Below are 25,314 nucleotides of genomic sequence, written 5' to 3'. Positions count from 1 at the left end.
GATGTCCCTCCCTGCCCCTTGCAGGCAATCCTGGGTAGCACCCCTGGAGCATCTCTGCCACACCAGGGCAGGTGGAAGAGCTCACACAGAGCCCTTAGGCTTGGGGACAACTGGAGACACCCCAAGGTGTTGGTGACAAGCTCTGCAGAGATGCCCAGAAAGTCAGGACATAAATCCAGGTCTCTTCCTTCCATATTGACTTGAAGGGCAGCTCTGCTGCCTAGAAACCTTCCAGAAACTCAAAACAAAGTTCTTTGGCTTCAGAGTTCTGCACTCCCCTGCAGATGAATTCTAATCACCACTTGATCCCACCCTTTATTTTTGGTTATTAAGCCACTCAGCTGCCAAAGTATCCATGCAGAAGGGTAGGAAGAACTTTGCTGTTCTCTTAATCCTGACTGTCCCTTCTGCACATCTGTTCCCTGGGCTCACACAACCACTGGCTGATCATTTGCTACAGAAGATAACAAATCCGCCCCAAATATCTGCAGAGCTCAAACATTTAAATTTCCAGCTAATTTGGAACAGGCCTGGCAATTCAATCCTCCAGAAGGGCCATGTTAAAATTTAGATACTAGGAAACAAAATATTTTTAGATGCCAGCTGAAAGCTGACAGAGGCCAACTCAAAATATCCAGAATAAATCCCATGCAGGCTATGAAAGAAATTGTGCCAACCAACATATACACAGATATAATATGCCAATTTTTACATGTTTTCCTCTTTATAATGGACAGAAGTAATATATTCACATTAACATTTACTCTTTCCAGCACTGAGGGGAAATGTCCCTTGTGATGAGGATAGGACACTTGTGAGCAGGTAAAATGCAAATAGAGTACCCTGACAAGGAAATATATGACAGGGCACTGGGTAGGGCCATGTTAATTGGTACATCCCATTTTCTGGGTTGTTCAAAGGCCAATTTGCTCAACAGCTTCATGAGAACACATCCAGGAACAAGAAGCCTTCCATTATCTTTCATTGTGCTTAATAAATAATGGCCTTAATTCTGTTTAATTACAGCTCCAGAGCAGGCTTACTTGACTGGCTGAAGTATGACATGCTCTTCCCTCTGTAACTATTTAACACAAAGAAAAATTCTCAATTTTATCTGATAAAATCTCAACAGTTTTCTTCAATTTCTCCTCTGTGACTGTTTCACTCCATATTTTTTACACTTCACAAAATTATTCAATTTGTAGTTAAAGAGTGGCATTTTTACATCCTTGTCTGGTCACCCCCAGGCATTATTTCAGCCCAGTCCTCAACACTCAGAAGGATTTACTGCATGCATCTAATTCTTCTATATTCCTCACTGATACCCTCCTCCCATGGGAAAAAATACTCCATGGAAGAAAAAACATTGTAATAAAATCCACTTCCAGACTGCAATAAAGGTGGCAGCAATACCTGGCTCTGGTAAATCACACCCCAGCAACATGGTGCTCTTGTTAAAACAGATTTGCAGAGGAGCAGAGCAGGGGGAAGCTGGGATTTTTGCTGCATTGTCCTGCCAGACAAAGGCCCAGTGTTCCCAGCACACTGGCAATGGGACAGAAGTACAGTGGGGACTGAAGGTCCAGTGCTGTGAGAGGACAAAGGGAATATCACAGCAGAGGGGGAGGCTGCTAGGAAATGGCAACAAGGCAAATGCTTCACTTTCAGAAGACTTTACACTGGGTAAGAATGGAAGATTAATTACAGAGGGGCCTTAATTTGAATAAGGTTAAACAGAGCAGCTCCCACCGTTGTGTTCAAGCAAGGTTCAAATGACATCATGTGGGAAAAAGTCACATCCTCAACCCAGAGCATCTCCAAGGGAAGACTTGTACCAAACCAGCTGCCAATTTGAGAGGGAGGGACCCTGCCCCAGCTTTATCAAAGGAAATCTGTGCCTTTGATGCACTTTTCAGTGTGTAGGGATGAGAATAAAAGATGCAAGGTACCCATTTGATATGCAGTGTTAACAGGGCCAAACATTTCTTTCTAAATGGAGTGATCAAAGTAAAACCCCAGTTCTGGCAGTGCCTCCTGTGACAGAGCTCCCTGAAGGGTGGGTGCTTTTATCAGAATGCTGAGCAACAGAAACACCAGTGACATCTCCACACAACTGTCCCAAGGCAGCACAGACCTGCCAGGACAGGACAGGTCCAACACTGGCAGCATGGAGGTTGTAAAAGTCTGAGAGAGGTGGTTTGTGCACAGACACACCTTCTGTCCCTCCCCTTTGTGTTCCTCCCAGAACAAACCCAGGCCTGAAAGCTAGAACTGAATTTCAAGTGGGAATCCTGGAAAAGAGCAAATTATCCACTCTTAGGAATATCCAGCCATCAGGTCAGTGCCTTTGCTGGCTGGGCATGGCAAGGTGAAGCTGTGAGATGTGCAGCTGCTGCAGAGCAGAGCATTTCTGTCAGCTCAAACCTACAGCTACCAGCTATGATTGCTACAGTACCTGAGTGGGTCAGTGGAGACGCTGCTTCCTGTTTCCAGTGAAGTCCTGAGGTGACAGCAAAAGAATAAAATTATGAAGCATTAAAGTATAAACCAAATTAAAGCATGAACTATTCAGAAATTCTATGTCCTTAAATATCAACAACTTTACATTACCTTCCTTCTTACTGACATTTCAGAGTACTTAGCATGCCATTAAACATGGGAGTAAATAAAAAAACCCAACCAAAAAAACATCACTCTTTCCTAGATTAGAGAAGAAGGAATTAGAGAAACATTTGTCTGAATAAGCCACAATCTGATCAATCTTCAATATTCTAAAAGCACTCCATCCTTCTGTATCTGAGTGACTTTTACACTCTGGGGCTTTCTGCTCTCTACCCAAAAAGGCACCTGTGGAGTTGTCCTGCAGAATTATTGCAGCACAGGGTTCAGGTAATTGTAGGAACTGAAGAAGCTCTCTAAGTATGCTGACTTTTGAGCAGCAATATTTAACATGCAGTGTGGTGTAATTGCCCTTGCTCTCTCTGAGCATGACTCCAGGTTTATTATAGCAACATTATATATTTATAACATAGAGTTATATTTTGAGGGTGAAGCCAGTTTTTTTCACAGGCTGTAATAAAACATCAGCCAAAGCCCCATCATTTTTAAATGGTTACTTACACTCATCCAATTCTATCCCTTACACAAATGGCCACAGATCAACCTTTGCTCACTAAGCCATAAACATGTACAGTCCGTGGAGGTTCATAAAATTCACATTAGAATTGCATTAATTATATTTACAGCAGCCATTCATAAATCAATGGCAAATCTTTACTTGGAATCCCAAGATTCCTAATTTGTTGACAAAAATAAACAGGGCGGTGTGAAGGGAGGAGGCCACAAAAGCAGCAAGAATTAGCTGTACAGGAATGGAAACAAACCATATTGTCCAAATAGCTTTTAACTAAAGCACTAAAGCTTGAAAATAGATTTGGGGAGCTTCTGCCACCCTGTAATTTGTTTGTTACCCCAGCTCAGGGTCTGTGAATGGTGCTGAATTTTGAGGGGGTGGCTCACATATGCCAACCTTGTGGCTGGGTGTTGGTTTAACCATGGAAAAGGGTGAACTTCACTTACTTATAATTCAGTTTCCTGCTTCCCTCCGTGTGCTGTGGAGGTGCCAGCCTGCTCACCCAGTGGGGCTTTGCCCTGCTTTTAACCCAGACTTGCAGAAAAAATTGGCTGGGAGCAGTTTTGGCCCTTGGTGCTATGAATAAATATTTCTCAGACAGTGTCTTTGTGCAGCAGGGATGTGCTGTGCATATTGAGGAGATGCTAATTAGCAGTGATTAGCCCCAGCCCCAGCACAGCCCTGATGACACTGAGCACTCCTGACCTGGGGACTCCTTGCACAAACCCCAGGAGCAGGATTACAGCTTCATTAGGAATCCTGGCTGTCCTTCCTGAAGTCAGGCATCTCAGGTACTCCCCAGCACCCAAACCCTCAGTCAGGAGAGGCACATGTATTTCTGTATATAAATACACCTATTTTAATATATAAATAATATCTTATTATATTAAGTAGTTTAATATATAATAAATAATGTACAATATATAATATATTAATATACATTAATGAATACTATATTATATATATTTCTATATTAATATATATAAAGAATATATATATTTTAATATACAAAAATACACCTGAGAGCTCAGCTTTGAGCAAAAATACCCCTCTTATGGTCACAAACCACAGGCTCATCAGGGCTGGAAAAGCCCTCCAGGATGAGTCTGTTCCCCTGACACTGCCAGGTCCATCCCACCACGTCCCCTCAGCACATCCAGATGTTTTCTGAGCACTTCCAGGGGTGCTGATCCCAGCACTGCCCTGGGCAGCCTGGGCCACTGCTTGTCAACCCTTTCAGGGAAGAAATGTTTCCTAATGTCCAACCTAAACCTCCCCTGGTGCAACTTCCATATGGTTTTTTAGGTGAAGATCAGATATAGGAACGGTGGCAAAGACAGGAGAAGCTTCTGGAGCTGATGTGGAGAAATTCCCTGGATGAGACAGGTCCCCACACTGTGGGAAGAAAGATGGAAAACAAGCCCCACACAGGAGGGCTACACCCTCAGAATTCTTATAGCTCAGCCTTTTTACCTGGCCACCCAACCCAGACTCAGCCTGGAACTGTGGAAAACCTCAGGAGCAGTCTGACAACATGAAAACCAACATTTAGTGGCCAAAAAACCCCCCAGTAGAAACAGGAGAAATCAAATTTAAATTCTACCAAAAGATCTGGATTTAGGGTACAGAAAGTTATTTAATTCTAATTGAATTTACAGAATAATATAATCACATCATCACTCCCCTTCTTTCTTCCCAGCTAAAATCCCATTTAAGTATTTTGGTTTCGATCCAAACTGCTCAAAGATGGAAAATTAATTAAAAACATAAAAATAACCCAGATTCTGAACACAATGTCATTAAAGCTGCAGCAAACCAAACATCTCATTGCTCATGGGGTCACTTCAGGAATGATAAAAATATATCTCATTTAGGTTACTTCAAAATAAGGTTTGTTAGTTTTGTTCTGCTTTTTAACAAATTGACTGGACAGGAAAATAGAATACTGCACTGCTGTGAGCAAAGTGAGCTGGAAGGGCTGATACTCCTGTTTATTCCTAATGGGCACTGGCTCAGGACATCTGTAGGCCAGAAAGAAGCACAGACAATATCTAATGATGAAGCCATTAAAAAGTTATTGTTAAATATAACAGACTTCTCTATGTATAATTTCCATGGGTATTAATAAAGATAATTTTAAAAATTCCCAAATTACATTAACTGCAGAACTGTGCCCAAGGCTTGGAGTGAAAATTGAGCTGAGACAGAGCACAGACTGCAGAACTGCCTGGAATTCTCAGGGAATGCCCCAAACCACCCTGGGGGCTGTTTGGTATCTCCAGTTGGTTTCCATGGAGTTTGCAAGGTCCTTCCAGGTGTGAAGTGGAGGAAATCTGCCCCAGTTCCAGGGTGACTCAGCTGAACTATGCACATTCCTGGCATTTCAGGGAAAGGCAGAGGAATGGTGGCATGAACTGGAACTAAACTGGGCACACAGAGGGATTATTCACTGCTAACGTGGTCAGCCTGGAACCTGAAGAATGTGTGCAATTGTTGGTAGTAACAACTGCTGTCAAGGCTAAAAGGATTATCCAAAGTAAGGTTATCCTCAGCTCCTGGGTGAGGAGCTTGCCCAGAGCTTCCATCTGTGTCCATCAGCACAGGAATCCTGACCAGCCCACTTCTGCAGTGCATCATGCAGGAGAAGATACAAATATTTCCAAGAAACCATTGATCTAAAATCCAGACAGTGGGCTTTGGGTATCCACAGACAAAAACTATAAACACAATTCTAGTGGGGAGTTCTGTCCTGGAGCACAAAACAAGGCCACAGGCTCCAGCTCTTGTTATTGGCACTGTGTGGTAAGCAGGGAGCATTCCCAGCAACTGGGTGTCTAAAAGATGTTACTCCACAATGGTTTAGCAGATTGAAGGGAAACACACAATTAGCTCTTGGCATCTTGAGCCATCATACAAAGCTCTGGTTTATTTTGCTGGGTTTTGTGATGAAAGAAGCTGGTTTTTGTGAATACAAAAATCAGTATGACTGCAGATTATTTTGGAAATAGTCCAAGATGGAGCTCCTTATATTGTGTGACACAGAGAGGGTAGGGAATGAACACTGCAGAAGTGAAAACCTCCAGAGGTGTTTTGCCCAGCAGTGACAGCAGACAAGGAGTGTTACTGATCTGGGACTGCTACAGAGCCCTTCAGCTCCTGCCTCCCTGTTTGCAGCAGTGACAGTGGGAAGCACTGAGGGTTTGGAACATGTCCCTGTGACTGCAGCAAGCCCCAGTGTGACAGAGCCACCCAGAACTGTGCCCTGGCTGAGGTGGATGAACAGGGACAGTCCCTGCACAGCCCAGCCCTGTGCCCACGCTTCAGCCTTGGGTTTACCTCTCAAGAGGGAGGGCAAAGTTCTGAGGAGGTTCTTGCTGGGCTGAGGGGATAATCCTGGGGGAGTCCCCACTCTGATGGCTCAGCCCAGCTACCTGCCCTCCTCAGGGTCCCCTGGGCAGCCTCACCCTCCAGGCTCAATTTGCCTGGATAATGCTGAGCTGGGGCAGCAAAGTCCCTTCCCATCAGTGCAGATGGCTGCAACTGCTTCATTAGCTGCTCACCAGAGGACAGAGGAGACCCCAGCACTACTCCCTTACTGCTGGCAGAGCCTACAAATAACCACACAGCACAAGCACACATCGTGCAAGCAGCCAGAAAAATATCCAATTTGAGCAAAGCCAAGATATTCTTCTGGCACAGAAATGCACAGTGGTGACAGATGAAATAATTGCAGTTGAAGCAAACCCCCAGCTTGATCCCAAATAAAGACTGCTTAAATATATCATCTTTTGGCCAAGAAGGGAGATTCACTTGGAGCATCAGAGTACAAAGATATGCTGTCTGCAGGCAGCAGCTCAGAGGGGTGTGAGGGGAAAAGGCAGCTCTGAGCTCTGTCAGAGCCTCGGTGCTTGCAGCACAGCATCCCTCTCACACTGAGGGAAGGAATGCAGAATAACACATTAAATATTTAAGACCCTGTCTGGGGTGTTGCTCAGCGAATAATTGCTGCTGCTTGGCACAGTTTCTCCCCAGGAGCTGGCAGCTCACAGAAGAAAGGGAAACCTGCTTGCTGCAGGCTGGTGCTGTGATGCTCCACATGCTCACATACAAAGGAGGACTTAAACTATTTCTTTGTACTCCAAAGTGCAGCTTCACCAAATGGAAATCTTCACCCTTGCTAGAGGGTGGTCTGGCACACCACCCCAGGGTCAGTGCTCCGTTTGGAAGGAGAGCCCAATGCATCCAACCCAAACAGGCAGAACGAAGAGGACAGAAGGATCATTCTCAGCCAGGACACCCCATCCTTCAGAAACAAACCTGGAAATGATAATCCAGCCATTTAAAGAAAATCATCCCTTCATATGCCTTGGCAGAGATCTGGGAGGGCTCATTCCCAAAAAACCCCAAAGACCCTGAGCTCAAGGGACCCAGGGCCTGGCAGTCCAGCTCCTGTCACTCTCCTTCACCTGACCTCCCAACAAAGGCTCTGACGGAGCAAGCTGAGGGCAATTCTCACTTTGGTATCAGGAGCAGAAGCTGCTGAAGGCCTCGGTCTCCTCCAGAGCTCGGGGGGATCTGAGGGAGCCCCGCAGTGAGTCGCTCTGGCTGGAGCGGCCTTCACCAGCCCTGCAGCCATGGCCTGCACTAATTATTGCACATTAACAACGGGAGTCAGCCCAGGCACTGCCAGGGGCCCAGGGCACTGCTGCCTTCCCTGGCCCAGCCTTGGCACTGCCAGGGCCTGTGCCAGCCATGGCTGCGGTGCTCACACGCCCTCCCGGCCGGGCCGGCGTCCCTGGGCCGCCCTGCAGGGACAAAGCCGGGCTGGGGCACAGGCAGCAGCTCCCAGGGAAGCTGCAATGGCTCCGGCAGCTGCTTCAGCACATCCAGGTCAGCAAAGCTGCCTCAGTGCAGAGGTAGAAGTGGAACGGCCCTGCTCCAGAGGATCCCGCAGGATTGTCCTGCCCTGCTCCTGCAGGTGAGCGGGGCAGAGGGAATCAGCACTCCATGGACAGCAGTCATTGGACACAACCTGAAAATGCACCTCCAACTCAGCCTTTCTGCTGCACAGACAGTTTAAAAGCTGTGCTTAAAGAACTGGCACTGCTCACCTATGGAAAGGCAGCTTTCAGAGGGAAGGGCCTTAAAGGATACCATGGAAATTCCTGCTTCTCATTTTCTCTTCTCATACATTTTGTTCCAAATATTTTAATGAACCGTTTAGACAAGGCAGTATTTAAACACATGCTTAATGCTGCTCTTAGAAATAAAAAACTTTCCTTGCTGGGGGCTGAAGGGAATTGCATTCCCAAAGCTGGGAATGTGCAGGACCCCTGGCTGGGTCTAAAGTGCTCCCAGCACTGGAAATGGAAAGCAGCTCCCCTGCCTGTCCTCAGAGCACAGCTTGTTTGCCCAGGTCACTCACACAGAAGTGTGCCCAAACACTCATTTTTATAACATGCTTTCCAAATCAAAATAAAATTGCAACATCTCAAAGAGATTTTAGATCTGTAAGAAAAACAATGTCCAGGAAACAAAGACCAACATGACCCTGAAAGCCAGGAGGAAATAGCCAGACTAGCAAGGCTCAGCTGGCTTCCTTAATTTCAGAACACTGTGCAAAAGTGAAATTGAATTTCTGTGCAGGGGCAACAGAATTACATTAAATAAAAGCCATTTGTGCTTGCAAACTTGGGACCTGCATTCCTAGAGCAGTCTGCAGGAATAACAACAGGGGGACCTGCAGAAGCAGAAATGCTGTAATTTCTGATTTGTAGTAACACACACCCTGTACAGTGAAAATGTTCCTTGAAAACTTAAATTCCAAAAACTTCCATGAGCTAAATTAACTCCTAGAGGTTAATGGCCCTGATGTTTAGGATTTCACTGCTGTGACTGCCTGGTATTCAGGCAGCCCAGCCTTCTGCTGGGTTTTCCAAAGAAGCTGTGAGCCCTCAAGCCCTGAACTCTGAGAAGAAAAATAACTTTATCAGGGACCCATTCCAGTGACAAGAAGCAGTTTAGAATTTATTATCTGCTGAACATCTACCCGGCATTGTTTTTCAAGGTGCTATCTTGCCAGAGGCACTGATTTCATATTGAAATATTGCAGTGATGTGGGTTTGGCTCTGTTAGAAGTGAAGCCCATCATTTAAATTGCACTTATTCCCAGAGTTACACAAAGATCAGATGTTTATTAACAAGCTTCTCTACTATTTGCAGCTCAAATTTAGAACCCTGAAAACAAAACCAACCCATACATGTGGCGTGGGAATTGGGGTTTTCCAAAGAAGGAAGAGAAGGAGCATTGTTATAGCAGCAGCCAATTGTATATAACTCAGTTTGAAGACATAAAAGCTTCCAGATCTGTGTTTAATCCCCTGTGAGACCAAGGTCCAGCCTGCTAATGTAATCTGAGAGATGAACTGTTTGAAAACATCTTGTTCACCAACATGGTTGGACAAACTTGCTCTCCACCAAGAGGCCTCACTGGTGTCCCTGGCCAGCAGCAGCTTTCCCTTTTTGTTTGTGCAGCATCTGCACAGAAAGTGATGCTTGTGAGAGCCACAAATCCCAAAGCACTTTCACATTATGTGAAAGGTTCCCTGATGGCTGTAAATGGAGCACTGGGAGTACCCGAGTTAGGCAAACTGCTCTTTTCTGGGTGAGCAAAATCCCAGCCAACAGCCCAGAGAGACACCCTGCACAATTTCCCACAGCAGGACCCACCCAGGGACCACAAACATCCCAGGCCTCCAGGTATCCTCCCATGGCATTGGAGAACACCCTGCTGAAAAACAACAGAAAACAAAGGCTGGGGAGTAACCCTGACCTGGAGGTGTAATCTGTGTTTGAATCTCACGTGTCCTTTCAGCAGCTCTATCACTGTCTTCCAAAAGCAGCCCCCAGCAGCTCTGTGCAAGTGATGCAGGGGAGGATAAAACCCTCCCCAAGGTGAGCACACAATGAACACACCCCAGCCTGGCCACATCACATCACATCCCAAGGCAGAGACTCACCACAGCATCACCTGAAACTCAGCCTGTTCTCTTGGTGCAGGTGCTGCAGGTGTGTTGAAGCTGCACACTGTGACAGCTCCTGCTGGCACTCAGGGCTGGCTCAGGGACACATTCCCCTCCACTTTTCCCTGGTTTTTAGTCCAAAGATTTGTTTCTCACCTTCCCATCAGCAGCCTCTACGTGCCCAGCTCAGAGTGGGAGCTGGGGCATGTCTGCAGCTGGAGCAGCTCCCTGCACTCTGCATCCCACAGGGACAGAACAGGGGGTGGGCAGGAGAGCCACAGGCAGCAGGAGCCCAGTCTGCACTGCCAGGGCTCATCCATCACCTGCCATGACAAAGCCACTCATTCCTGCAGCTCTCCAGAACCATCAGCACTGCCAGTTCAGCACTCACATGACTTCCAACCTGTTTCCATACATCCCCTCCCAATCAATGAACATTCCCCTGCACGCCAGTGCTGCTCCTCTGCTCACCCAGAATTTCACAGAGCAGCACATTACAAGACTCTGTGGATCAATGAGCACCCCTCTTTTGTTTCCCAGGAAATACACAGAATTACACATGCTGCTAAGTGCTTTCAAAGACCTACACTCCATGCACTGCTTCCCTATTATTCAGCAAAGCTGCATTTATTATCTTAATCCCATCATTTCTCAAAAGGAAAATTGACAAAGATATTTCAGATAAGCAGATTCAATGGCTTAAATTCTAGTGCACTCTGTCAGTCTGTCAGAGGTTATGATGCTTCTTTTTAAAGACAGAAAACAACCTCTTTATCACTACACATGCACAGTCAATGTTTCAGTGATCCCACTCCTCTGCAGGCTCAAACCTACAGGCTGCAAGCAGGTTTAGATTTTTTTAAAAAAGCATCATTGCTTTCTGGAAGCAAAGGCTTACAAACCTAAGTTAAATAACATGCAATTAGCAAGCTAGCACAGAATCCAAACCCAAACCCAAGTGGAGCTATGTCAGCAGGTCTGTGGCCAAACAACAAAACGTGGGGTTAGTGGTGTGTATGCTGGGAAAGGGATGGGCAGCTACAGGGCAGCTCCTCAACTGAAAGGAAACAGGATTTTCCAGCAAGTAAACTGGCAGTTTACTTTTATCAACTTACAGTAATAATAATTCTCACTGCCCTGAACTTTGATATTTAAACAAACCAGTTGAAACCACAATAAAATGACCATGGGATTTACACAACTCAAGAGCTCCTCAGTGCTCCTCATACTCATCCTGAATTCCAGTACTTACAGCAGAACAGCTCAGGGTGCCTTTGCACCCAGTAAAACTCCTGCAGCTTCAGTGCAAACCCAGAAATCAGGATGTGCAGCCTCAGATGCATCCAAAGGTTCTGGCTGCCCTCTGGATACAGCTGGATGTGTTTGGAGGCCAACCCTACCTGGAAAATGCTCTGTGTTCTCACACACACACACACACACACACACAAACACACACACACACACACACACACACACACACACACACACACACACACACAGAGACAGAGAGAGAGAGTGCTGAAATTCTTTGGAAAAGTCTTCAAAACACAAAGAATGTGGAAGTAAGAATGTCAAAGTAAGCTTCAAATGAGTCCTCCCCATTCTTCAGTTTTACTCAAAGTCCATTTCATCATTTACCTTTTCCACAGCAGAGAATCAGATGGAAGAAACACCTGGCAGAAATCTGCCCATCTGCCTGGAGGAGGCACCACTTCATCTCCAGTTTTGACCTCCACAGCCCCAGGTTTTCCCACTCCAGGTTACAGATAAAGCCTCTGACATGGACACTACCAAAAACTGCCTCCCAGTGCTCCTGCTCCTGACCAAGGTAACTGTGGGCTCTCTGCAGGGGGCTCAGTGCTGCGGCTAAGACAGGTCCTGTAGTAATTACATATCCTCTGAACAGAGAGAGACATAGTTCTCCCAGGATTTTAGAAGCTGTGGGAAACTTAGAGGAAAGAATTCAAACTGTTATTATTTCTCTTTCTGTAACCATTGTTTATGGATATGGTTCTTCAGAGTGTGCTATTCATGGTTCACCAACAGTGTGAAAGGCCAATCAGGTCTTAGTCCACCATTGTTTCTATAAGAACTGTAGATTTCTAATAATAAAGAGTCTTTTCATGCCTTCTGATGATGGAGTCTGTATCACCTCTGGCTGTCCCTGATGCCCCTTCGGTGATAAGGTCCCTAAAAGGAACTTGATAGCCAAGCTCAGCATCCATTTGGCCTCATCTGGAATGAAGTCACAGACTTCCTGCTGCTCCACCACACACCTGAACCTTTGCCTCCCTTCAGGGCTCTTTGATCATCCTTCAGTCTTTGATGAAAAGCATCAAATGAGTTGATAATGCCTATTTGTCGCTTTCAGCTTTACTTCTAAAAGCAGCGGTTGTTTCCTGCCTTAGCCTTGGCTGTTTCCTTCCCTCCACCAAGGGAGCAACTGTCCCGACCCAAGGACAGCTCCTGTCCACATCTGCCTTGGAATCCAGCATAAAATGAAACACAAATCAAAAAGAAGAACAATTTTAAAAGATGACTCAATACTAAAGTTATAAAGTGTGGAAGAGGTTTTACAGTGACTTCTGTGAGCCATTGGGAAGTTTGATAAGAGGATCCATGTTTACCTCTGAAAGAATTTCCTACCAAGGTCATTGACATAGAAACCATGAAAGAAAGAAGGATAAATAGGAGAAACGTGTAACTGCCTATTCCAAGAAGCACTTTGTTTGTCTCTTGTGACCGATGAGCAAAGTGTAAACTTAGGAGCTTTCTAAGAATGTAGAAAAAGCAGGCATGCTAGAATAGAAACAGGGTTTGGAGCCTTCTGGAAACGGAGTGTGTTGCTTTGTATTGTCTCTGTCTCAATTAAAACAATAAAGAATGTCATGGTGAGAGGACAATAAATAATGTCCTGAAGAGCTCCAGGCATGTGGAGAGCACCCCATCCCCAGGCTGGATGCTGAAGGTACCTCCAGCACTCCTGAGAGTGGTGGGCACAGCTGAGAGTCACCCTAAGAAAGGATTGAAGTGACTTTAACGAGAGCAGCCTGAGCCCAGCACACAACCTGGTCTGTCAGGGCCATCTGCCTCGGCAGGGACGGCACTGGCAGAGCCCCCGAGTCAGGAGACAGCTCCTGATTAATGACAGCCCTCGCTGGGTGACAGGGAAAATGACTGGAGCAACACTTCCTGATCGAGATTAATTATCTCCCCACCCCAGCCCCTGGCAAACGCCTGGGTAAAGCAGCAATTACAACTAATTGAATCCTCCGTAAAAATGAATTTAATTGAAGAGAGCAAGATGGATTTCAATGCTATTTCATTTTCAGGTGTGCAATGCTCCAGTGATTGGCTTGGAAAAAAAATTCAGAGGTGAATGAGATGTGACATACTTTCTTTAGGATAAAATGCTTACATTAACGGGTCATAAATTGGGTTGATTTTATGCATTTGTTCTAGGAATGCATCAGCCAAAGATCATTAAAGGCCAAAGAGCACACAAATAACATAAAAAAGGCTAAATACTTGAATGGGTAAGAACAGGAAGGACATGCTTGAAGCACTTGAAATTAGAAAGGGACATATTTTCACTATATTGTTTTGTACATTTTCACTTGAATATGGGAAGTAAACGTAAACCAAAGGAAACAGCTTTTGGTTATTTGAAATTCCAGCTTCCCAGCTTGTTTAGCAAATAAAGATAATTATTTTAAAATCTTCTCAAATCTCAGGTCTAAAGGGAAAACAGCAACACCAGCTTTTTACAGAAATGACTGAGAGAAAACATGAATGACACATAAAGGTATTAGCTGGGCACAAACAAGGGAGCCTTGCTCATCAGAACTCCCAGAATGACCAGGCTGGAAGAGACCTTCAAGATCATCGAGTCCAACCCAGCCCCAACACCTCAACTAAGCCATGGCACCCAGTGCCACATCCAGGCTTTGTTAAACACACCCAGGGATGGTCACTCCACTACCTCCCTGGGCAGGCCATTCCAGAGCTTCATCTCTTTTCCGTGAAAAACTTTTTCCTAATATCCAACCTATATTTCCCTTGGCACAGCTTGAGGCTGTGTGCTCTGGTTCTGTCAGTTGCTGCCTGGAAAAAGAGACCAAGCCCAGCTGAGCAAAGCCACCTTTCAGGGAGCTGTAGAGTGACAAGCTCACCTCTGAGCCTCCTTTTCTCCAGGCTAACAACCCCAGCTCCCTCAGTATCAGGGTCTGTGGAACCCTCCCACACCAGCACATTTATATCACAGAAACTTTAACCCCAAATGTTTGCCTTGCACTCACTATGGAACCAAAATATTTTGGGTGGGGCCTGAGCAACCTGCTCTGGGGAAGGTGTCCCTGCCCCTTGCAGAGGATGATTTTTCAGGTCCCTTCCAGCCCAGCCCATGCTGTGATTCTGTTTCATTCCACATCAGCTGCACAGTTACTCTCTTCTTCTGACCTTGCAGTGTTCTAAAACCAAAACTGACTGTGAGGAGTCCCTCCCATCCCCAGGAAGGTCCCCAGGGTCTCTTTGGAGGGTCAGTGCCCGGACAGCTCTGGGTCACAGCCAGGGAGCTGGGTGGTGGCAGGGCTGGGGCACAGAAGGTCAGCTCATGGCTGGGAGCAGAAGGCTGGAGAGGATCCAGACACAGCCAGAAAAACTCTCCCTGAAGTCATTAATGGCATTTCTCCTTGTGGATGGACTCAGTGCAGTTCTGCCTCTCCTCATCCATCCATCTGTGGCAGCTCAGCACAAGGAGGGATCCCTGATTCCAGTGAGGATCTGGAGTCCCAAGCTCCCTGTCCCAACCCCGGGCTCATCCTGAGCCCCAGAGTCCCTTCCCTCTGCCAGAAGGGTGAGCAGGGGGAGAGAGGGGGATAAACACCCAGAGAATGGGATAAACACCCACAGAATGGGATAAAACACCCAGGGAATGGGATAAAACACCCAGGGAATGGGATAAAACACCCAGGGAATGGGGATAAAAACTCAGGGAATGGGATTAACACTGGGGAATGGGATAAAACACACAGGGAATGGGGATAAAAACTCAGGGAATGGGACTAACACTGGGGAATGGGATAAAACACACAGGGAATGGGATAAAACACACAAGGAGTGGGATAAACACCCAGGGAATGGGATAAAACACCCAGGGAATGGAAAAAACACTGGGGGAATGGGATAAACACTGGGGGAATGGGATAAAACACTGAGGGAATGGGATAAACACCCAGGGAATGGGATAAAACACCCAGGGAATGGAAAAAACACTGGGGGAATGGGATAAACACTGGGGGAATGGAATAAACACTGGGGGAATGGAATAAACACTGGGGGAATGGGATAAAACACTGAGGGAATGGGATAAACACCCAGGGAATGGGATAAAACACCCAGGGAATGGAAAAAACACTGGGGGAATGGGATAAACACTGGGGGAATGGGATAAAACACCCAGGGAGTGGGATAAACCACCCAGGGAATGGGATAAAATACCAAGGGAATGAGATGAAACACCCAGGGAATAGGATAAACACTCAGGGAATGGGAATAAACCCCCAGTGCTGTTCAGCCCAGCCCCTCCTTGACAGGACCCTCCCATCCTTGAGCAGCTGCTGCAGTTTGGGGAGTTAAAAGAAAATGGGAAACCCAGCTGAACCATGGAATCATTGAAGTTGGAAAAAACCTCTTAAGATCTGAAGTCCAAATATCAGCTGAACACCCCCATGACAATAAACCATGTCCCAAAAACTGAGGGGAAAGGCTCGGAATGCCAAACACCTTGTAAATACAGGTGTGATACCATTAGCTATTATACATTACTTCAGTAGATGTAGCACAATTAACCTGGATTTTCTGCTGATTTTCAGCAGATATGCTCATCTAGCAGTATAGAATCATATTGTTTCATACCTTTTAATAATCAATTTCTTTATTGGAAGACCTACTAGCCTAGGAGAGGTATTGCTGTGTGTCTGTCCTGTTCTCATAGCCTTTCCCAGACAGCCACCAGTGACAGTGGGATGTGACACACCCCCTGTGGCTTTTCCTCGGCTTTAAACACAAACCTTCCCTGGAACACATCCTGCATTGCACTCCAGAATGGTGGGGGCACAACCAAAACAGCCTATTTAGGGTAATAATTATAAAATTTATAGACAACATTTATGATAACTGTTATAAAACATATAAATGACATTGACTGTAGGGCATCCTGGGATATATATCCATAGATATCCATAGATATCCCATCTTTAGTGTTCACAGGGTGCAGAAGTGAATGGAGCTGGCTTCCTCCCTCCTTTGCAGCTCCAAGGATGAAGCCCGGCAGCAGTGATTTACCGGGAAAGCTCCGGGAAGGCTGCATTGGAGCTCCCTCTAGCCCCCACGCCAGGAAATAGTCAATTATTGCAAAAAAAAAAAAAAAAAAAAAAAAAGGTAAAAAAAGAAAAAAAATTCTATCAGCACCCGCACGCAATCCTTGCACAACACAAAGGCAGCTCGGGCTCCCACGGATGTTGGGATTTGTGGTTTTGGGGTCGGATTCTCTGAGACTCCCCACTCCATCTCAGCATTCCAGGTGAAAAAGGAATTGGTGCTGCACATCAAATGGGCCATTTGGCAACTAAATATTCCAGAATGCAAATGTTCCTGTTCCGCTTGCAAAACTGTGGCTCGCGGGGTTCCAGAGGGGGCTCAGCCTTTCCAAGCAGGGAATTCCAAGTCCAGACCTCTCACCAGTGACCTCAAGTGATGTCCCTGTGCTGCTTCATTCCACCCCTGATCATCCCATTCCATTCACTGCCATCCCTGGGCACTGCTCAAGGATGGAGCTGCCTTGCCCATAAATCACTTTATCATTCAAACTCCCCACGAGTCCTGAGCTGCCTGGAATGGTGGCAATCTCTGTTCCATGGCACAGCTGCTGGCTTGGCTAAGGGAGCATCTGAAAACCTTGACTGCAGCCGTGCTAAGATCTACACCCTGCTGCATTTTTCAGGGGATAATTCCTTCTCCTACATTACACAGCATTTTCATTCAGCTAGTTAAAATCTACTTTGAGAGATGAATATCTTAATTTATCTCAGTTGAACTGGTTTGGTTTGGGCTCTTTTTTTTTTTTTTGCTCCATCTAGTGGTGCACAAAAATCCATCCCGTTCCAGCCCAGTGTCCACACACTGCTCTGAGCTGTGTTAGGGAATTCCCACAGCTGTTAAAGGAGAGAAAATAACACATGCACAGAAAATAACAGCAAGGCAGTGGTTGCTGTGCAAAGCTGGAGTCTCACACACCTATTTCAGGCAAAACCACGTAAGAGCTGAATATGTTTGCACAGGAAAACTCCACACTGCAGAAAAAACCAAACCAGCCTGATCCTAAACAGTGCAAGTGTCTAAAGTGCTGAAGGAGAAGTTTCCCATATGAACTTCCTCAGAGCACCAGCCTTCTCGAAGCCCTCTGAGTTCATGGAAGGAGAAAATAAGAAAAAAATTAAAATGCCATTTCTACTTCACCTTCCATCTCAAAATGCACAATAAGGCAGCCTTCACGCTTCACAAAAACAGTGCAATTCACCCAGGAAGGAGAATTTTTCTGCTGGTACCTTTCCCTGTTTTATAATTTTCTGCTGGTACCTTTCCCTGTTTTATAATAGCATGCAGCATTTTAGGTCATCTACTTCTAACTCTGGTTAGCTAAGAGAGCCCCTACCAGCCTCTGCTGCTAAACCCAGGGATGCACAGCATGTTTTATTCAGCCAGCCATGATTTATTCAAAGAGGGAAATGTTTACTCCTGCATTTCTGGCTTCCACTGCAGCAGGGAAGGTCAGCTCTCTGTGTGCTCCTGAAGAGAAAATGCCACAATTCAGGGTTACTACAGCTACAAACTTAAACTGTTCCAAATCCCAGCAACCCCTAATTACCTTATTTCCTCTTAATTGGAAAACTACTGGATAGAAACACCCCATGCCAGTGTCCTGTGACAGCCAATAGTGCTGGGCAGGCTTTGCCTTCATTTATTCCTGAGCCTCATCATTAACTGCAGCCACTTCCAGGGTAATCAACGCTGGCCCTTCAGGCTGGGGGGCTGAATTTGCAGGATTAAATCAGTCTTGCTTCTTTGTTTTCCCTTGCACAAATAGATAAAAGGTACTCATTGAAAGATTGGACAAACCCTCCCCTCTGCCAGGGAATAATTACAGTGCTCCACAGTTCAGTTCACTGAGGAGAGAGTGGTAATCACTGTTTACATCTGGGAGGGAGATAAGCAAGTCAAAATATCAGAAATTCCTGCTGTTTCCATCTTTGGGAAGCAACTCTGAGAAACTTAATTACAGAGTAAAAGACCCAAATGGTGAGCAGTGTTCAAACATTTCAGTGTTTTGCTCTGCCCAGTAAACATCAGAGGGATATATATATTCCAGGGAATATAATTCCAGATATATATTCCAGGGATATAATGAACTGCAGTAAGCCACTAGACTATTTTTACATACATTATTTTGAAATTCTACAGTGGGAATGAGTGTTCTTCCTCTATATTATAATGAAAAGTGATTAAGAAACGTGTGAAACTGAGAACATTCAATACCAAGGCACAGCAGCAGCCACAGAGTGTGAGCAGTGAGCAGAAATGATGCAGAAAAACTTGCAAAATCATGAAGGCAGATTATTCTTGTGCCAGCAAATCCCTGCCCAGGCCTGGACACTGCACAGTCACAGCCAAGGGAAGCACAAGGGAACATTTCACAGACAGGACAGAGACACTGGATCAAACCTCACAGAAGAGCAAATAACCTGTATTCTGTATTTTTGGAGATTCCTTTGGGGAGAATAAAGCACATTGTAAAGATGAGAGAGAGCCTCAAGCTGCCTTCACAGTTCTTCCCTCCTTGATCCTGGTGATTCTCCTTTTATCCCATCCTCAAAGCCACACACAAGTACAAATAAATTCCTGCTTTTCACCTGCATCAAGCCACTTCTGCCTGTACACCAGCCCCAGACTGTGGGGAGCAATATTTTGCCTCGTGACAGCAACTACAGATTTAAGATTTTGCCCCCCTCTCCCAGTCCTTCTTCCCCATTATTTTCAGGGTAGTAAATGCCACTGCAGAGAAATTCTGTTCTCTGCTGTATCTGCTTGCACTGGTTAAGCTGGAAAACCCAACCAGCAGAAATTGTCTGGTTATTTTAGAGCCACAGGATGTGTCTGGAAAGGTGCAACCAACCAAGAGCCTTGTGAGCAGTGGGGACTTGGACACCCATGGACACAATCTCATTTCTCCAGCTGAAGTCATGGGGCTGTGCAGCTGCAAGTTCATTCCTTCAGTGACAGCTGAACCACAGCTTTGAGAGAAATATTTTCACTGATGAGGCAACAGAAGCAGTGAGCAGCGACCTTTGGTTGATCCAAGCCTTGCATGGAGGCCAAGGAAAGGAGAAGACAGAGCTCAAAGCAGCTTAGGATGGAAGCAGGCATGGAGAGAGATGTGCTGCCACAACAGAAAGGTGCTGGCTCCTCAGAACCAGCACCAAGGAAGGGAAGAAGGGTTCATCTCCAGCAGCAACATCCATAAAACATCCCATGGTGGTGTTTGCCCGACCTTGAAACAAACTCAAACCAGCCCAACAGAGATCTCACAACAGCTGCCCTCCCACCCCACATCTGGCAGAGAAAAAATCCCCTTGGGCTGTGCCCTCCACACCACAGAGCCACGTCCAGATAGCAACAAAACTCACACTACACCTCAGGGCTTATGGTACCATTTATTTGAGCTCAAAATAAACTGTGCGCTGGAGGAATCTGTTCACAGCTGGAGTGTGTCCTCAGCACTGGGCAGGAGGAGAGAGCTGTGGGGAGCCTGGAGAGGAGGCATTGCTCAGACTGGCAGCACGGGGTCCCAGGGCAGGTGTGCAGTGCCAGTCCATGCCCACAGAGAGGGAGGAGAGGAGCTGGGCTGGGCAGAGGAGCAGGGGCTGCAGCAGAGCCCAGCTGCGCTGTCATCTCGAGGAGGGGCTGCTAGAGCCCGAGGGTGGGCAGCAGAACTGGTGCAGGACACTATCCTCCCTGCCAAGGAGGGGGGCAAGAAAGAAAAGAGACAGAGGAAGAGAATCACAGGGAGCAGCATTAGGAAAATTCAGCTGGAAATCTGTTTGCTTTTGTTTTCACATCCACAAATACTGTGAGCTGTTTGTAGGCACCACCCAGTTAACCCATTTCCATCTCAGAGACAGGACTCTCCACAAAGGGAAGAACAGCCCAACGAGCCAAGGCCAACGCCGATGACTTAAACTCTGAGAAAAACCCTGCTTTGAAAGAGCCACTTCTGGTTTTCCCATTAGAAAAATTACATTGGGCTGTCATTTACATACCCAGCCTAATGTGGCCAAGGCCCCTTTATTTTTAACATGCTCAGAACTTCCCACAGGTATTTTCACTGCCCACATTCTACTGGAAATGCAGAACAGATACATCCCCTCTCTGAGGGAGGGTCACACACAGAATTCCTGGTGATGACCAGGTCTGCTCCCCACCCCCTTCCCTCCCCAGGGGTGAGGAAGAGCTCTGTCTCCAGGAGGAGTTGCCAGCATCATGAATGGTGCCACATGAGGCAGGAGCAGTTTGGAATACCCACATCTGTAATGCTGGAAGTGCTTTATGGCAGGGAAGGAGATGCTGGCCTAGCAGAAGGCTCCAGCCACTTCTGAACCAGTGACACAACCACAAGGGGCCACTTCCTTTAAAGTAAAGAACAGGCTAAAGGAGGAGGATGGAAAGGAACACAATGAAGGAAGGAAAACAAGAAAATCCCAAACCAAATTTCAGGCTGTTCTGCCAGTTCTCCTGACTGTGCTCAGGAACAATCCACCATTTGTACTCCCTGCATCACGTAGGCATCAAGTGGAAAATTACAAGTATTACTCTAATTATGCCAGCTTTCCCTTGCCATAGGGTTTGAGCACAGATGCCTTATGCAATCAGCTGAACCTCACACTGACTTGGGGCAGGATTTGGTCACAGTTTGGATCTGGTTTGCTCTGTCCATCTGCATCCTGCCTCTCTGGGCAACGTGCTGCTGGTCTGGGCCATGCTGCTCTCGCTCCTTTGCTCAGTCTGAGAATTAAAATACCACCAAGCTTTTATATCTCTGCATATTCTAGAGAGAGCTTAAACAGGCTGAGGTATACAGCTAGGCAACTGCAGTTAGAAATCAGATCCCTATTCAACATTTTTTGGTAGAAAATGTCAATGCATATTACATATGAAATGCCATATCAGTACTAAAAAGAATTCTGAAGTGTAGCTCCTTCAGATATGTCCTTACCTGGGACTAAGCACTGACTGGCACCTGCCACAGGGCCAGGGGCTCTGCTGCATGGTGTGGGATGTCTCCAGAGGTGTTTGTAGGGAGGACACAAGAAGTATTTGCTTGGTGTCTCAGGGAAGAGAATAGTGCCCAGCAGTGGGAAAAAATAAACGGAGAGTTGCAAAGTACATTTATCTATAAAGAGATATTTTTTGTGTTAGAGGTATCAGCTATTTCCCAGTTTTCCCTGGCTGTGTTAGTGTGCAAAAATCCCCACTGTGCTCTTGAGAAGAGTTAAGGAAAACCAAACCACTCAAATACATGATGGAAGCATCTGGAAGCTCAGCATTGTTGCAGGGGAGCCTCTGTGTTAACCAGTTATGGTGGCAAAACAGCTCCAAAGCCTCCCAGGGGCTCAGACAGAAAGAAATAGCACAATCAATCTTTCTATCATTGTCCACACTGTGGTTTGTTGCATGTAAGCCAACATTACCTGGTGAAACAAAGATTCCACATTAAAATTTCACACAAGTACAGTATTTTCAGAATGATGGTTTTACCTCCCAGAGGTGCTGATTAAACATTAAGCAGGCAGAGACTGCAAGAAAATGATGGGATTTCTTTGGTACTATAACATCCTTTGCATTATCATTTTGTTTTCACAGGTCTCACTGGGGAAAAAAAAGAAAAGAAAAGAAAAGAAAAATCTCTAGCTTCACAATTTAAAAAATGGTCTTTGGACATGATAAGGGCATCTAATTTGAGATTAGAAGGATGGAAGGTAGAGTGGATGGAGACAGGAATGAGTGACAGCCAACATTTCATGCAAATCAGGATGAGGAAGTCACAGTTATGAAAAAACACATCAGATGGAAAGATGCTCAGACATTAGTGGTAAGCAAATCTGTCCACAGTTGCAGTTTGCACACATCAGCCTTTCCATACCCACACAGGGAAGGCAGAAAGGAACAGGGCTGGATATCCCGAGCAGGGGCACTTCTGTACATGGAATTTTGCTGTGTGTGAGGTTCCTGCACAGATGGGCTGAGGGTCTGACTGAAGTTTGCCTAAGGATGTGTCACAGAACCCCAGACTGGTTTGGGTGGGAAGGAACCTCAAAGCCCATCCAGTGCCCCTCCATGCCATGGCAGGGACACCTTCCACTGTGCCAGGCTGCTCCAGCCTCAGTGTCCAGCCTGGCCTTGGGCACTGCCAGGGATGCAGGGGCAGTCCCAGCTGCTCTGGGCACCCTGTGCCAGGGCCTGCCCACCCACCCAGAGAAGAATTTCCTGCCCATATCTATTCTAAACCTACTCTTTGTCATTTTAAAGCCATAGAAAGCATGTTTAGAAAATGCTGTGAACAAACTTCCTCAGCCAGGACACAGAGCTGATGAAATTCCCTTTCTGCAGATGCCATTTTGGTTCTGGGCTTTGCTCAGCTCCAGCTGCAAGGTCTCTGAGATGATGTTGCAGCTGGATCAAGCTAGAGGCTCAGCAGCTGAAGTACAGGACTACCTGGATTTCTATTTTGGAAGTCTCTCTGGGTGTTCCACACTTCCTTTACTTTGCTCTTCACACCAGATATAAAATCTGCATTCCAATGGTCTCTGACAAACTCAGAGCAGCTCCTGGAACCTGCAGCTTCCAACCAGAGGCTGTTGTTTTCAAGGCTCTACTCGGGAGGCAGGAAGGGGAAGGGAGTCAGAGAAGCCAAGCTACAGACATTGCTGGTCTATTTTTTAATTCCCAAACAGAAATAACCCAAAAAGAGCAAGCATAGGAGGCATATGGGCTAACTGGAACCCAGACAAGCATCTAGCTGGAAGGACACAACATGCTCAGGCTTCCCAAGATTTCCCTTGTAATAGGAGAATGCAAGATAACTTGTATTATTTCTGTCTCTTTTGAGCATTGTAAAATGAGTGAGGGATTTACTTCAATAGCTGCAGTTATTAAAAATGCATTATTTCCCTATTAACGATTCAAAACAGATGCCAAAGATCGTCTCGACTAGAAATAAAACTGCTGGAGTGAATAAAACATCCAGCAATTAGCTAACAGCAAATCAGAGATGCTCCAGATTTCACTGTAGTGCATTCATTAATTGCTTCTTTCAGAGCAAATTTAATTTTTAATTCTGGGCTACAAAATTAATCCCTCAGTGTATTTTCTAAATAAAGCCTCAAAACTGCAGCCAGACCAAAGCATCCACGTTTGTTAGTTTTGTTTTAATGGTTTCTATTTATAAATTGATAAATGGGAAGACTAAAAGCTAAATTTAATACCATCATGTGTATGTAGGAATGCAGAGCCCAATCCTGATAGAGCTCTAGTAGCTCATTTTCATTCACAGCAATGGGATCCCCATGTACAGGTCCTGCACAAAACCAGGTGCATCATTTGCACTTGACTAAGAGATCACAGTTGTGGGGATGGCAGTTTGGATTTAACAACTTCAGAAATTGAAATTATGGGCAAACCAAACCAATTCCTGCCACGAGGATAATGGTAACAGCCTGGCTCCAGCACAGTAGCACATCTGTGAGCAGGGACAGCATAAACATTGCAGTGTAATTTGAAATTCAATCCTATAGACTAAAATATTCTGGTTTGCAGCTCTTTTAATCCTTCCCAAGAAGAGAGTGCTGTGGGGTGAAGGATAATTTCTGTTAGGAGGGACTGGTGGAGGTGTGGACAGTGCAGTCCCTCCTCAGAGCAGGTACAGTCAGTGGTGTGCCACTGACCTGAGCGTGGCTGGGGACAGAGACCCCACGTCCTCTGCTGGCCTCTGTTCCAATGTTTGGCCAAGCTCATGGTGAAATTCCCTCACTCCCTACCTTGTGTCTAATTGGAATTTTCCTTACTGCAATTTGGTTTGGTTGCCTCTGGGAGAAGCTGGCTGCAGCTTTTCCATATTCCCCCTGTTCACAGAACCCCAGACTGGTCTCTGGTCTGGGTTGGAAGAACCTCAAAGCCATAGGCAGGGACACCTTCCACTGTCCCTCCAACCCCTCTCCAGCCTGGCCTTGGGCACTTGCAGGGATCCAGGGGCACCCACAGCTTCTTTGGGCACCTGTGCCAGGGTTGGACAGCTCTGAGTGAAGAATTTTCCCTGATGTCCACCCAGAGCCTCCCCTGGCCCAGCCTGGGGCTGTTCCCACTCCTCCTGTCCCTGTTCCCTGGAGCAGAGCCCCATTTGCCCTGGATGTCCCCTCCTGGCAGGGAGCTGTGCAGAGCCATAAGGTCTCCCCTGAGCCCAAATCTCCTTGAGAGCAAACAAGGCCAGGGATGAGCTCCTTCCCACTCCCCAGTCCTGAACCATCAGCTGGAGGTCCCACAGCACTTTGAAACTGCACAGGCTTTACACCCCCAGAGCAGGGAATTCCTGTCTTCACTGCACAAAAAAAACCCCAAAGAAATTCAGATTTTTCAAGCACAAAGTTTAGCTGCTCTAAGCTTTAATTCCAGAAGAAATATCACTGATAAAGATAACACCCTATGTGGAGCAAGACACTGAGACATTCAAGGAACAGCTGGTTTTCCCATCAACATCCCAACAGGAAGGTCCTTAAAATTAAAGCACTATCAACTAAGGACATAGAAAAACTAAAAGGCTCACTAAAAAGCAAGCAGAGAATCTAAGAGTTTTCAGACCCTGCTCCTCACCAAAGGAATTTGAGCTGTCTTACAACTCAACTATGGACTCACTACCACCAAATAAATGAAGGGCTCTGATGGGAGAAAAAAACCAAACACACAAACAGATGCTGCAACACAAACCAACAGGGTGAATCCAAGCATGCATGGATAGAAGTAACTAGGGGATGAAATATTCAAACCAGAAAT

At 46.0% G+C, this 25,314-nt stretch overlaps 1 protein-coding gene across 5 annotated transcripts in view; it reads right to left on the bottom strand.

The window, feature by feature from the left end:
* The window catches only part of IQSEC1 (IQ motif and Sec7 domain ArfGEF 1), a 287,396-nt gene that overhangs the window by 137,147 nt on the left and 124,935 nt on the right, over nt 1-25,314 (bottom strand). For 2 of the 5 annotated variants that reach the window (XM_059856075.1, XM_059856076.1), the window contains exon 1: nt 2,456-2,500. The exons of the other annotated variants lie outside the window; for them this stretch is intronic. The gene's annotated coding sequence lies outside the window, so the exon portion shown is untranslated. Of the gene's footprint in view, nt 1-2,455; nt 2,501-25,314 lie in introns of those variants that run through there. 5 annotated transcript variants of the gene reach the window in all.

This window comes from Haemorhous mexicanus, chromosome 11 (assembly GCF_027477595.1).
Source record: "Haemorhous mexicanus isolate bHaeMex1 chromosome 11, bHaeMex1.pri, whole genome shotgun sequence".
Taxonomy (NCBI): domain Eukaryota; kingdom Metazoa; phylum Chordata; class Aves; order Passeriformes; family Fringillidae; genus Haemorhous; species Haemorhous mexicanus.
This window is presented reverse-complemented; position numbering and strand designations above follow the sequence as displayed.